General features: G+C 43.8%; 1 protein-coding gene and 1 non-coding gene across 5 annotated transcripts in view; one reads left to right on the forward strand and one right to left on the reverse strand.

The window, feature by feature from the left end:
- LOC116092976 (IQCJ-SCHIP1 readthrough transcript protein) overlaps positions 1-13,114 on the forward strand; it is a 764,408-nt gene that overhangs the window by 679,675 nt on the left and 71,619 nt on the right. The gene's annotated exons all lie outside the window — the stretch shown is intronic.
- LOC116094652 lies at positions 9,143-9,335 on the reverse strand. The gene has a single exon (XR_004120257.1). It is a non-coding gene; the product is annotated as a U2 spliceosomal RNA (small nuclear RNA).

Genomic DNA, 13,114 nt, shown 5'->3' on the forward strand with positions numbered 1-13,114 from the left:
AAAAAAAAAAAAAAAAAAAAAAAAAAAAAAAAAAAAAAAAAAAAATGCAGTTCTACAAATTTACAAGTAGTCTCTCACTTGTACCAATTAAAACCAAAAGAACAAACAAATAAATATTGTTTCTTGGCTTAGTTAGGGTTTCAATTGATGTCATCTAACACTAGGACCAAAATCAACTTGGGGAAGAAAGGACTTATTTCAGATGACATGTCCTGATCACAGAAAGGAAGTCAGGGCAGGAGCCTGGAGGCAGGAGCTGATGCAGAGGTTGTGGAAGGTGTTGCTTACTAAGGCTTGCTCCTTATGGCTTGCTCAGCCTGCTTTCTTACATATGTCAGGACCACTAGCCCAAGGGTGGCACCACCCACATGAGCTGGGACTCCTCCCACCCCACAGCAGTTATTAGTTATGTGAAACTGCCTACAGTTTCGGGAACTGGGTTCTCTCAGGGGAGGAAACAAAGGACTTGAAATAGAGGGTTAGAAATGCAAGAAAAATCACAAAGCCAAGATGAGTTCCAATCACAGCTTCAACTTTACTTGAAAAAGCCAGGATTTTTAGAGTTACACCAAAGCAAAACCAAATCTCTAGGTTACATGATATTTGCATAACATAAACACTGCAGAAGAGGTCAGGTGCCAAAGTCCCCAGCAGCTAGGAAGGTCTTCTGGCAGTAGGCTAGGTAGGTGAGCTTCCAGGCAGCTTCTTCAAAGAAGAACTGACAGTTTGCAGAGAGCTTTTGTCTTAGCTCCCCGGGTGGTAGCCTCCAAGCAGATGCTGCCAGAGGTCTGAAGGCTTAGTTGAGGGGGAAGGTAACAGTTATGAACGGAGTATCACAGATTTTCCCACAGGTCAGTCTGGAAGGAGCATTTTCTCAGTTGCAGTTTCCTTAAATGACTTTACGTTGTATCAAATTGACACAAAACTTACCAGTACATTACTAAAACACCATTCAAGTACTGGGAGAGCTGCACACATTAGCTCATTTAATCAATTAATATTTTTTTTTTTTGCAAATATAATGTGAGCTTTTATTTTGTAGGTGAAGAGGCTGGAAATAAGAGTCTAAAAATCACTTAACTGTAGTAGAAACTTAGGAAGGTAGCCCTGTTGCAGCTGGAAAACATTTTCTTAATTTTCTTAGTTCTGCCAGTTACAGGAGGCAAAAGAAGTGGTCTTGAATAGATGAGTTTTCTCTAAACAAAAAGGAGGCTTCATGTCCAGCTTTTTTTTTTTTAAAAGTCCCAATTCCTCTCCACATCTGAGAGGCGACCTTTCTAATATAATGTATGTAGGTAGAATTCATCCTGTAAGCTGTGAGTGGGGTTTTAGCGGTACGATGACTGAGGACCTCAAGCCCAGTTTATAAGTGACTCATCATCTTAAAAGCAGCTGATGTGTCCCTGATACCTCAGATGAGTGTGGACAAACAGTGGGCTTGGCAGTCTCGGATTATTACTTTGAGTGACCGATGTTCTAAATGGCAAAGCTTCACCAAGGTATATTTCAGAAGGGATATGGAAGAAGTGCGAGGTCTGCTACCTGAGACAGCTCCGAGAGGGCTGACTTCTCTGCTTTAGTGTTCGCTGTGGATTTCGCTTTGTGTTCACGCTCATCCTTGATTTCCCGGTTTCTGCTTTATGGTCCAAGATGGCTGCTTAAGCACCTGTCATCATGTAATGTAATGATAAAGGGAGACTTTATGAATGTGGAAAACTGATGATTTTGCTAGAGAGAGAAGGAAGGGGTTAGCCAGGTAGCATGGAGAGATCACTTCTGTTGCTGCAACTGTTCCAGGGTACCCTGTGTTCTGCTGCCTTGAACAGGAGTCCTGAAACAGATGTGTGTATGTGGGTCCTGAACTTCTCCTCTGGGCACCTGATCTTGAGTGAAGACTGAAGTCCTTAGAAACCTGTATTTTTATAAAAAGGAAAGCAGGACATGGTGATAAATTCCTTGCTTTGCAGACACATGGAGTTTATCCCCAGAACCCTTGTGAACGTGCCAGGCCAGGTGGCACTAGCCTTTTGATCCCAACTCTGGGGAGACAGAGACAGGAGGATCCTGGGCTCACTGGTCAGCCAGTCTAGCCTAATTGATTAAGTTGAAGGCCAACAAGAGACCTCGACTCAAAGGAAATGGATATCGTTCTTGAGGATGGTACCTAAGGTTGTCTTCCAGCTTCTACACACACACAGACACAGCCAAGTGTACACACACGCATCATCACACACAGATGTAAGCTGCAGCAAAGGAAAAGCGAAGAGGGTCATAACTTTAAGTTTCTAGTAGCTCCTTTGAGACTGCTTGAAGTCTCTCCTAGGGAGTGGATCCTTCCTGAATCACAGGCATTAACCCTGTAATTACTCTCAGAATCTTCAGGCTTATCTAAGATCAGAGATACAGGCCTTTGGTGCCACTACTGCATTTGCAAGGTCTTGCAGCCTGCTTTCATCATACCGAGGGAATCTGGTCACAGGTGGGAATAAATACAGACAGTGGGAATGCGTCAAGAGCTGGCTGCATCTCTGATTTTGTAAGTCACAGCATGTTTTCCTCCTAGGGAATATTGAGATTAGGGTCCTAGCAACTATTTGAATGCTAAAATCATTACCCATGTTACACATAAACCTAAGAGTCACCTGAAGGACAGGTTTCATCCATCACCTATTTACAGATGGAGATAAAGTCACCCAGTCCTAAGAGCGTTGCCACAGTTTGAACTGAGGGCTTCCTCTCGCACCCCTACCCTTTATAGATGGAACTCTACCTCTTCAAAAGTATAGCACATCACACGACATTTGCTAGTTTTTAGAATGTAATAAACTAAGGAAAAGTTGAGAGGTGGCGTCAGTTTTGCCTGTTCCCTGGAGTCATATGTCATCCTTTGGTATCCTCGGGGGACTATCCCAAGGCTCCCCATGGTTACCAAGATGCACAGGTGCTCATTTCCCAAGTAGTATATAGACGCCACCCATTATGTATGGCTCCCCAAATGATGAGCCCTTGGTTGATTGCTTATAATAACAAATACAGAACAAACATGATGAAAGGTTGTATACTGAGCTCTTTAGAGAATAAACACAAAGTTACGATCTGTACATGTGCACTATAGACACCGCTTTAAAGTTATGACATTTATTTATGTCTGTATGTATGTGTCATAGCATGTGAGGACAGCTCGCAGGAATGAGTTGTCTCTACTTATGAAGGGGATCCTGGGGATTGACTTTAGGTCATCAGGATTGGCAGTAAGCACCTTTAGTCCCCACGAACCATTTTAGAAGTCCTAAATGTCTTGTTGTTGTTGTTGTTTTTATTTTTTTTAAAAGATTTATGTAATATGTATGAATGATTTGCTTTCATTATGTATGTGTGTTGTGTTCATGCATGGTGCAGGAGGAGGTCAGAAAAAGTGTCAGGGAGATTTCTAAGCCACTGTATGGTCACTGGGACCTAACCCTAGTCCTCTGGAAGAGCCACCAGTGCTCTTGGCCACCAAACCTACTCTTGACACTTCTCAGAAATGTTTTTTATTTGCAGTTGATCCACAGATGCAGTCTTCAGTGCTGTGGAGAGCTGACTGTGTTAGCCGTCCCTTCGCTCCCTTACTGATTCTCTGCTGAGTTCCAAAGAAACCCATCTGTGTACATGAAGGAAATGCCCAGGCCTTTGAGCTCTGAGGACCTGGCACTGCTTCGGGCTGAGTAAGCAATGGGCATCAGAAGACAACTCAAGTGCAGGCCTGCTCCCACTCTGCTTTCCAGAGGCAGTGGCAGCAGCTCCCTGTTTTAGTAAAAGAAGAGAATGTAATTTTGATCAACATGTTTTAAAAAAAAAAAACAAAAAACAAAAACCCAAGTCTACTGATAAGCACATGGGACGGAAGGAGAATCAGCAATGATATGCTCTTCACAGTAACTGGAAAGGAGAGGCCTTCAGTATATAATGTCCTCCTCCTGAGTCGTGAATTCTGGGTCCTCTTAAGCATGCCTGCAGAGCTTTGGTGTCTCAGGACAGGTTGGTCTGGCATGAAACTTACAGCGTCTGAACATGAGGATCAGTTGCTTTCCCATTTGAAATGCTTTGTCCCCTCAGTGTGTTATGTAAGATGCCGCTAACTGCAAATATGAAAAAAAAAAAATCCATATTCAACCTGGCTTCACAGTGAAGAGACTTGGCTTTTAAGTAGCTAGAACATTCTTTAGAAAGCTCTTCTGGGAATGTGGCTGAAGCTCAAGGGAAGAATGCAGCTCTGCAAAGCTCTAGCTTCTATTTGCAGCACGGGAGGGACACACACACACACACACACACACACACACACACAATTTAGAATCTGTTTTCTTCTTTTATTTAATAGAATTTTACTCGGAACTTGATCATTTTTATTAGAGCCCCTGCTGTGTTTCTTGCAGTCAGCTTCATTTTATAGCTACCCCTCATTGCCACACCTGGTTGTTGCCCCAGAGTATTGATCATATGACTCCAGAGCATAAAGTTTCTTATCTCAATTGGAAGAAAAGATGGGGAGGGGGTAGAGGCTTCCAGAAACTCTGTCAGGAGAATCTATTGTCCTTGGCAATTTTTTTTCCTTTCCCCCATTCAATCTTTTAGTTAAGTTTGATTATTTAAGTGTGTATGTGTGTATGTATATAAATGTGTGAATGCATGTGCCTGGCCTGTGGGGTCCAGAAGGTGTTAGATCCCCCAATCTTTATGGGTGCTTGTGAGTACTGAGAACTGAATATCCCTCCTCACAAGATGGGTGCTGGTCTTTAATCCCCTGCTGAGCCACCTCTTCACTCCCTGCCCCATCCTCATTCCCACCTCCATCCCATTTGATCTCCTGGCTCTCCCAACCCAAATAAGGTCATATTTCTTTGAACTGGCAGCCTGGGCTATGTTGTGGGAGGTATTATGTAAATTAGCTTGGACCATGCCACAAACTCCACCATCGGATCATCGTCTCCGAGCACCCAGGCTTTGCAGGGGGACGTCAGCGACCCAAATGAAAGTTAAAGTTACTGCTAAGAGCAGGGCTTGTATTTGGAAGGGGCTACAATGGTGATGAGACGATCGCTGTTGTGGGCATCGCTCCAGCAACGCCCAGAGCCCCGCCCTGGACACCGGGGCTCCTGGTTTCACTCACAACTTTTGGGAATCTGCTGACCCCTAGTGTCTTCAATAAAGCATCGGCTGTAAAATCTAAAGACTCACTTCCCACCTCCTCCCTCACAGAAGCAGCCCCAGAGCTATGCCACATTCACAGAAGTGGTTGTGAGCCAAATAAACCCTGAGTTTAATAAGAAGCCTTCTGAGCCCCTTTAAGACACAGTACACAGACTCCTGTGTGGTGGCTCCCTACCTGTGAATCTAACACGTAGCAGGTTAAGGCAGGGTTTCTGTGAGTTTTAGGCCAGTCTGGGGTATAAAGTGAGATTTACCCATCTCAAAAACAAAAGGCTGAACATACATGCTGGGGCTTTCCTGACCATCATTCTAAGAACTTTATGCAAACCTGGTGGTCCTTGTCAATCATGTCCAAGTGGGTCTCTACCCTGGATACAGGATATCCCTTTGGGGGTAGGGCATAGGTATGTGATGGGGACCTACACTCTTAGTGAATATTGCCTAGGTAGATGAAGACCACCACTATTATTCCAGCATTGAAGAGGCAGGAGAAGCTCAAGTAGGAAGCCAGGTTGGGCTGCATATAGCAAGTTCCCCACCAGCCTGACTGTGTAGAGAGACACTTTAAAATAAAATAAGTGAATAAAGATAGATAGATAGATAGATAGATAGATAGATAGATAGATAGATAGATAGATAGATAGATAGGTAGGTAGGTAGGTAGGTAGGTAGATAGATAGATAGATAGATAGATAGATAGATAGATAGATAGATAGATAGAAGATAGGCAGACAGGCAAATAAATAAGACACTGTGACAAAGTGAGCAGTCAATTGTGGTTGTAAACTGTATGTTATACAAAGTATTCCAGTATCCCAGAAGACACACCTGAGCAGCTGTTCTGTGCTATGGGCTAGCTACAGTGTGGCCAACAGCTCAAGTACTCACTGTGCAGGGCTTTTATTACACTATATCAGCTTGTGCTGCTATTGGGAGCCAGACCTGAGCCAGTGGTGAAGATGTGTTAGCCCCAACCTTCCTCTGATCTGTGTGCTTGGAGGCACAAGACTTTACCTGCTTTCCTGGATTTGGGTTGTAAGAGAAAAAGGAAAGACAGAGACAAGAAGATGACACTCAAGGAAAAAACAAAAAGAGAATCTGTCTTTGATTTGTTTTGCTTGTAGCCAACTTCTAAAGCACGTGTGAAATGAGGCAGCTCTCCAGCTAGGAGGAATTTTGCACAAAGCAAGGGTTAGAAATGAACTGCTATGATCTTTGCAGGGCACTGAAAGACAGATAGAATTTATCAATCTGGGATCTGAGGGATGTTCTGGAAAACAGGCAGGTGTTTGACAGCTGGTTGGTTTTAGCAAGCAGAGCTACTGTTGCTGCTAACCAAGCATCACACTGCTTGCTACCCAGGGGCCCATGCAACCACTTCTGGGATGGCCTCGTCCAACCCTTGCTGCCTTTTCCCACAGTGGAGGAGAGCGCCCACAGATGAACTGCAGCCTCAGTGGCTAATGAGGCACTGGGAGATAGCTAAGCTATGGATGCATGCAGTGACTGGAACAGCCCAGCAGACATCAGCATGACTTGTGCCTGTCACTAGATTAGACACACCAAGTGAGTTTGCCATGATGAAGCCTTTGATGTAGATGGTAGACATATTAGATTTTTGTTCTATCTTTCTATGGCAACCTTGGAGTTCACCTTTGGGACACATAGCTTTCTTGCAGAAATGGGGACTGGAACTATATTCAGTCAATGCTAATGGAAGCTGTAAAAAGCTGCGACACTTGCAGACCACTTAAAAGTTGTAGACTCTGTGTGTGTGTGTGTGTGTGTGTGTGTGTGTGTGTGTGTGAGAGAGAGAGAGAGAGAGAGAGAGAGAGAGAGAGAGAGAGAGAGAGAGAGATGCTGAACATGTGGAGGGTCAGGCTTTGGGGCTTAGCTTTATTTCCACTAGTGGAACTTGAGGATCAAACTCAGATGGTCAAGCTTGACAGCAAGCACCTTTACCCGCTGAGCTGTCTTACCAGCCCTGACTATATCTCATTATAGGCTCATATTTATATTCATCTCCCCCTGCCCCAATGCCATTTCTCCCTGTCCCTCCCTCTGCCTTTTTATGGGTGACCCGAACTTTCGTCTGACAAGCTGCATTTGTCCTGTGCCAGCACATGGAGAGGTTGGCGTGTTTTTCCTAAATGCTGTCTACAGTTATGTGGAAGAACCAACCACCAGGAACATAGCTTTCTTGCAGAAATGGGGACTGGAACTACATTCAGTCAATGCTAAGTGGAAACTGAAAAAAGCTACGACACTTGCAGACCACTTAAAAGTTATAGACTCTGTGTGTGTGAGAGAAAGAGAGAGAGAAAGAGAGTGAGAGAGAGAGAGAGAGAGAGAGAGAGAGAGAGAGAGAGAGACTCTATTACTCCACTATTACAACAATTTGAGGGCTTTTTTTAAAAGTATTTTTAGAATTTTGATTTTTCTACCTTTATTGTTGTTTTTCTGGTTTGGTATTGGGTTTTTTTTTTGTTGTTGTTGTTTTTGGTTTTTGGTTTTTGTAGGTTCGTTTGTTTGGGGGGCTTTTTTGTTTTGGTTTGGTTTTTTGTAGATTGTTTTTTTCCCTCCCCCTTCTCCAAATTAGTGTGTGTGTTTGTATCTATGTTGAATGGATGATCTCTAATTAGGAATTCCCTGGAGAAGCATAATCAGCCTGGGAAATGTGAGGAACGGTGGCAGGAAAGCTGTTTCATTTTGGCAAGAAAAGCAGTGAGTCCTCACCCTTCCAGGCAGTGCATGGCAGGCAGCTGGGCCTCTCTGCTGTGTGGATCCCAAGGAAAGGGGCTAAGCACTCAGGCCGGGGCTTGACACCATGCCTCTGAAGGCCGAGCGACACTGACATTTGCCCAAGGCATAGTTAGTTACTTCAAGACGCCACCAAGCTTCAAAATGCAGCCATTTCTAACTTGAGAATCCTGTTTTTCTACTGTACCAAATGTCCCAGCCTTCGGGTTTTTGTCTTGGAACTAAAAATAATGAAGAACAGTGAACATTTGTTCAACTAACAGACAGCTTCTTTAGAACTCTTCTGCTTTCACAAGAGGATTTGTTTAGTTTTCGTTTTAATTAGCAACCGTGAATAATAAGCACATCCTGGTTCATCGCCTCGTGACCAGACATCACTATCTGGTGTGAGCAGTGCCGGCCGGGTTTGTGTTTAGAACCACAGCAAGAATTGTTTTTCAACCCTTAGGAGCCTGGGAGCAACAATATAGCCCTATATTTCCTACAGTCATTCTGGGGCTAGAGCAGCGGTTCTCCGCCTTCCTAATGCTGTGACCCTTTAATACAGCTCCTTCCTAACTGTAATTTTGCTACTGTAGTGAATTGCAGTATAAATATCTGATATGCATGATATATGTATGATATATTACCACCAAAGGGGTGGAGACCCAAGGGTTGAGAATCCTGGTGTAGTGGTTAAGAGCACTGCTTTTACAGAGGACCCAAGTTTGGTTTATAGTACCCATATTGGGTGACTCACAACTGCCTGTAACTCCAGCTCCAGGGGATCTGATGTCCTCTTCTGGTCTCTTTGAATGCACACACACACACACACACACACACACACACACACACACACACAGAGAGAGAGAGAGAGAGAGAGAGAGAGAGAGAGAGAGAGAGAGAGAGAGGTGGGGGGAGAAAGAGAGAGATCACAGGGTGTGATGGCACATACCTTAAATAAAATCCCAGCACTCAGGAGACAGAGACAGGCAAATCTGAGTTTGAGTCCAGCTTGATCTACATAGTATGTTCCAGGCCAGCTCAGGCTACATAGTGAGATCCTGTCTCAAATAAATAAATAAATAAATAAATAAAATCCTTTATGGTCATGTGACATGACTTGGCCAGTGATTATTGTTTCTCTGAGATACCTATTAACATGGCTGGCTTAGCTGGCCAGTATCTTTGTACGTTTGTTTTAAATCTACTAAGGGGATATACTATTTTTCAAGGTACTATAATACCAGAATTATGTGTGCAGTGTGGGTCAAGCAAGCTCCTCTCCTACCTTCCTGCTCCAAAAATCCTCTTAAACAATTGTCCTCAGGTAGAGGATGCCTCAGGAAGTAGGCTGCTAAAAACAGATACTATAGCTGGCCTCATCCAGAAGGCCAAGAAGCAGTGGCCGAAGTCATCTTCGTGTCTAGTTTCTTCTCCTCTGTAGCTAGGAAAGGAGTTGGTGTGAAGGCGGGAGCACAGACGAGAGGCACAGACGAGGGGTAGCCAAAGCTCAGATAGAGAGCCTGTCCCTTGTGAGGCTCAGGCACCATCGTACCACCCTGGATGCCTGCCCTCACTGTAGGCAAAATAAACCCTCTAATTTTTAACAGTTTTCTGAGATCTAATTATCTGCCACATCACTGGCCTGCTTTAGGGGCACGAATCAGTAAATGTATAGGGCTACCCAGTGTTCACGGGACCCAAACTTAAAACATTTCTTTCGCCGTGAGATATCACTTCTGGGTGTGTGTCCTCCCAGAGTGTGGCTGTCGTGTCATTTTCCTACTGATCTATTTGAAGCTTGTTTTTAATTTTGCTGAAATCTTATTTCTGCCTCAGAATTCTCTCGGGTCAATCATGCTTTTTGCTGTTGTTTGACAACTGCTTGTCTAGCCCAAGCTTGTAAATCTCTTGTGTTTTCTTCTTCATTTTTACAAACCTACGTTATGTTCCGATTCATTTTTAGTTCATTTTAGAATAGTTTGGCAATTTCTTAAAGTAAATTTGACAAATTTGTCGCATGGACTCCAGTTCCTCTCCTGAAAATTTACCCTGTACGTCCAGTTTTTCTCGGTTTGGTTTGGTTTTTGCCTTCAGCTATCCAGTTGGCCCACAACTGTCTGTCAGAAAAACTATCCTTTCTGTCCTACCTTAGTGCCTTTGCCTAAAACCAGTGCGCTATGACCGCAAAGCTTTACTTGTAGCCTCTCGGTTCTGCTGCATTGATTTATATGGCTTTCCCGTGCTGCACCGTGCTCTCTTAATTAAGGTGGCCTAGTGATAAGTTTTAAAATGAGAAGCGTAGGTTTCTTCCTTTCTGCCTTTCAAGGGTTTGTGTGTGTGTGTCTGTGTGTGTATCTTTCATGCTTTCATTTGTATTTGAGAATCAGTTTGTCAATTTCTGCCCAAAAGACTTGCAATTTTCAAGACCTGTTTTGGGTTCACAGATCTATTTGATGAGAATTAATCTTTCTCACTTTTTTTTTTTTGTGGTTTTTTTCGAGACAGGGTTTCTCTGTGTAGTCCTGGATGTCCTGGAAATCACTCTGTAGACCAGGCTGGCCTCGAACTCAGAAATCCGCCTGCCTCTGCCTCCCAAGTGCTGGGATTAAAGGCGTATGCCACTGCCACCCGGCTCTTTCACTTTTTTTTTTTTTTTTTTTTACCTTAAAGGTGTGTTTTCTTTTCTTTTTTTTTCTTGAAAATTTTTATTAGATATTTTCTTTATTTACATGTTGTATTATATCTCCTTTCCCAGTTTCCCCTCTGAAAATAAAATAAAAACAAAAACAAACAAACAAACAAAAACCCTGTTCCCTCCCTCCTCCCCCTGCTCACCAACCCACCCTCTCCCACTTCCTGGCCCTGGCATTCCCCTACACTGGGGCATAGAACCTTCACAGGGCCAAGGGCCTCTCCTCCCATTGATGACCAACTAGGCTACATATGTAGCTGGAGCCATGAGTCCCACCATGTATAGTCCTTGGTTGGTGGTTTAGTCCCTGGGAGCTCTGAGGGTACTAGTTAGTTCATATTGTTGTTCGTCCTAAGGGGCTGCAAACCCTTCAGCTCCTTGGGTCCTTTCTCTAGCTCCTTCATTGGGGACCCTGTACTCAGTCCAATGGATGGCTGTGAGCCTCTACTTCTGTATTAGTTGGGTACTGTCAGAGCCTCTCAGGAGACAGCTATATCAGGCTCCTGTCAGCCAGCACTTGCCAGCATCCACAATAGTGTCTGGTTTTGATGATTGAATATGGGAAGGATTCCCAGGTGGAGCAGTCTCTGGATTGTCCTTCCTTTAGCCTCTGCTCCATAGTTAGTCTCTACAACTCCTTCCATGGGAGAATTTATCTCTTAATATTGAATCTTCTACCTTACTTCTTTAGAAATATTTGTAAATATTTAGAAATATCAATTTCTATATCTATAACTATAATATACTATATAGTACAATATATACTAATAATATCAATATTCGTTAAGTATTTAGAAATATCTGTTTCTCACTTACCAGCCCAGTATTTTCTACCTTGGATGAGTGTGCATTTATTATTTAACATTGTGAAACACTAGTTTTAGCTTTTTTCTTTTCAGCAGCGTTTTGAGTTTACCATCTGTCCTAGTTTGCTTTCGCTGCTGTGATAAACACCATGAGCAACAGCAACGTGGGAGAAAAGTGTTTCTGTCATCCTACAGTGAAAGTCGATTTGTTACGAAGGGAAATCAAGGCAGGTACTGAAGACAGGAAATCAAGGCAGGTACCTGGAGGCAGGAACGAAGCAGAGGTCGAGAAGAAACACCGCTGAATGGCTTGCTCTCTCTCCAAAGCTTACTTAGCTTGCTCAGGAGTGGCACCACAGTGGGCTAGGACCTCCTACATCAATCATTCATTAATCAAGAAGAAAGAAAATGCCCCCACAAATCAGTCTGATAAAGGCGTTTTCTCAGTTGAAATTCCTCTTCCCAGATGACCCTAGCTAGCTTGTGTCAAATTGACAAAAAAAAAAAAAAAAAAAAAAAAAAAAAAAAAACCACACAGCACCACCTCCAGGTTCTCATAGCAAGCAAGCTTGGAGCTTATATAAAATAGCAAATAGCATGTGTTTTAATTATTCCCTGCTATAAATGGTGAAAGGAGATTCACGAAACTAAGTGTGACGTATGTAGTTTGGTACATCCATAAATGGCAGTTTAGTTTCCAAACCCCTTGCTCTTGCCTCGGGATATATGTTGTCTTAGTTAGGGTTACTATTGCTTTGATGAAACACCAGGACCAAAAAGAATTCAGGGTGGAGGAGGTATGCAGTCTATGAGAGAAACCAAGGCTAAAGCTTAAACCAAGTAGGAACCTAGAGGCAGGAGCTAATGCAGAGACCATGAGGGGTTTCTTACTTTTTATTCCTCTTGGATTGCCATGGTGGCCCAGGGGTGGTGCCACCATGAATGGGCCGGTCCCTCCCCGATCAGTCACTAATTAAGAAAATGCCCTGTAGACCTGAATACAACATGATCTTACGGAGACATCTTCTCAACTGAGGCTCCCTCATCCCTTATCATTATAGCTTGTGACGTGTTGATTCTGAATCATTTCCATAAACCTTGCAGGGGTGTAAGGGTAAGTCCTCTGGCAGTGTTGACATCTCAATGGGACATAAAACCAATTCCCATACGGTACACAGAAGCTAGCGTCAGGATAAGAGAGCCCCAAACCCAATCCCTAAGTTCTGTGGACTGAGTAATGAAGGGGTGAAGCACCACCCTGGGCATGCAGACAGTGGGCCAGAAAGCCCGAGCCGTGACCCACTGCCTGCCCCTTCCATGAGGGTAGTCCGTCAACTGCCAGGAATGTTGGCGGCTGGCAGTTCTCAGCTGAGACCCTTTGGGGTTAAACAGGGCTGTTTTGTCTTAGATAATGCCTCCTTCTCCAGATAAGGTCATATCTAGTGACTGATTAGTGCTGGGAAACAAGGGCCCAGCCTTTCTCCTGGGTTGGAACAAGTTAGAAGGGCCAACTCACCTCCAGACCCCCTGCTGCTTCCGAGAGACCCTTGTTTACAGGTGCACTGGAGTCCGGGTCTATCTGGGCTCCGGCTTACTGCTTCATTCTTCTCGGTGGTTGACCTGGAGTGTGTTCTCGAGTACAGTTCTGCCTGAAGATTCTGCTTCCCACGCCTGAAGATCT

Source organism: Mastomys coucha, unplaced genomic scaffold (assembly GCF_008632895.1).
Source record: "Mastomys coucha isolate ucsf_1 unplaced genomic scaffold, UCSF_Mcou_1 pScaffold16, whole genome shotgun sequence".
In the NCBI taxonomy this organism is placed as follows: Eukaryota; Metazoa; Chordata; class Mammalia; order Rodentia; family Muridae; genus Mastomys; species Mastomys coucha.